At 55.5% G+C, this 1,779-nt stretch overlaps 2 protein-coding genes across 2 annotated transcripts in view; one reads left to right on the top strand and one right to left on the bottom strand.

Annotated features, from left to right (window-relative positions):
• Positions 1 to 1,779, bottom strand: part of LOC105541399 (SAGA-associated factor 29 homolog) — a 55,565-nt gene that overhangs the window by 2,837 nt on the left and 50,949 nt on the right. The gene's annotated exons all lie outside the window — the stretch shown is intronic.
• LOC105541397 (sulfotransferase 1A3-like) overlaps positions 1 to 1,779 on the top strand; it is a 23,969-nt gene that overhangs the window by 8,163 nt on the left and 14,027 nt on the right. The window lies entirely within an intron of this gene.

Here is a 1,779-nt window from a genome sequence, read left to right as displayed (position 1 = left end):
AAAAAAAAAAAAGTTCCTGCTGAGTGGCAAGGAAAGCCAGGAAGGGGAGCTCAGGCGCCCCCCAGCCATGTTCCTGTTCTTCTGGAAGGGCCTCCTCACTTCTACGAGGCTCATCATCACATCTTTTTTTTTTGAGACAGAGTCTTGCTCTATCACCTTGGCTGCAGTGCAGTGGCGTGATCTCGGCTCACTGCAACCTCAGCCTCCTGAGTAGCTGGGATTACAGGCATGCCACCATGCCCGGCTAATTTTTGTATTCTTTTTAGTAGAGACGGAGTTTCACCATGTTGTTCAAGTGGATCTCGAACTCTTGACCTGGTGATCCTCCCGCCTCGACTTCACAAAGTGCTGGGATTACAGGCGTGAGCCACTGTGCCTGGCCCTTTTTTCTTTCTCTCTCTCTCTCTCTTTTTTTTTTTTTTTTGAGACAGAGTTTCACTCTTATTGCCCAGGCTGGAGTACAATGATGCTATCTTGGCTCACTGCAACCACCGCCTCCTGGATTCCAGCGATTCTCCTGCTTTAGCCTCCCAAGGAGCTAGGATTATAGGCACCTGCCACCACACCCAGCTAATTTTGTATTTTTGGTAGAGATGGGGTTTTGCCATGTTGGTCAGGCTGGTCTTGAACTCCTGACTCCAGGTGATCGGGCCACCTTGGCCTCCCAAAGTGCTGGGATTACAGGCGTGAGCCACCGTGCCCGGCCTTCATTACATCTTGAGAGAGGACACTGTCTATCTCTTGCTCTGATGAAGGTCCGATGCCAAGATAGTGAGTCTCTACAGTGCACACTTAAGAAAGGCAATGTGTGGGTACTCACAGGTCAGCAGAGGAGGGGGCTGGTGGGGACCGGGCATGCCTTGCTCCAGATCGGAGTGTGACAGCATTGATGCAGATTATATTAGTATAGAATATGGTCTCAGGGACCAGGCAGGACTTTGGCTTCTGAGCAGGGTTCAGATCCCAGCTTGGCCCTACCTGTGCCGTGAGATCTCAAGCAAGTCAGCCTCTAAGCCTCAGGTTCCTCCTTTGCCAATCCAAGAGGTGAGCTGGCCTGGGGCGAGCTGTGTGGTCATGGCGCTGGGGCTGGGTCCTCTGCCCCTGCAGGTGGTCTATGTTGCCCGAAACCCAAAGGATGTGGCGGTCTCCTACTACCACTTCCACCGTATGGAAAAGTCGCACCCTGAGCCTGGGACCTGGGACAGCTTCCTGGAGAAGTTCATGGCCGGAGAAGGTGGGTTTGACGGGAGGAAGGAGGGTGTGGAGCCAAGAGGTGGTGGCTACAATGCACAGTAACCCTGTGTCGCTGCCCCCTGCCCGCTTCTCCAGTGTCCTACGGGTCCTGGTACCAGCACGTGCAGGAGTGGTGGGAGCTGAGCCACACCCACCCTGTTCTCTACCTCTTCTATGAAGACATGAAGGAGGTGAGACCACCTGTGATGCTTCCCCTCATGTGACACCTGGGGGCAGGCACCTCACAGGGACCCGCCAAGGCCACCCAGCCCTGTTCCTGGGCGGCCCCCACAGCAGGCCCGGATTTCCCATCCTGCCTCCCTGGCCCAGGCCTCCCCGCTACAGCCTCACCTGGCAGCGGGTCCCACACAGCTCTCATCTCCCACAGCTGAGTCAGCTGCATGAGGGGCCACGGATTAGATACTTAGTCCTATTGATTATCCCCACCAAAGGGTGTGCCACACAGGGCCCCAGTCACGGAAGAAGACCATCCCGGTCCTCACCCATGGGAGCCAAGCCCAGCTCATGATGGGATCACAGGGCAGA

The sequence above is a fragment of the Mandrillus leucophaeus genome, unplaced genomic scaffold, assembly GCF_000951045.1.
Source record: "Mandrillus leucophaeus isolate KB7577 unplaced genomic scaffold, Mleu.le_1.0 Scaffold24, whole genome shotgun sequence".
NCBI lineage: Eukaryota > Metazoa > Chordata > Mammalia > Primates > Cercopithecidae > Mandrillus > Mandrillus leucophaeus.
The sequence above is the reverse complement of the archived record's forward strand: the minus strand, read 5'-3'. Positions and strand labels throughout refer to the sequence as shown.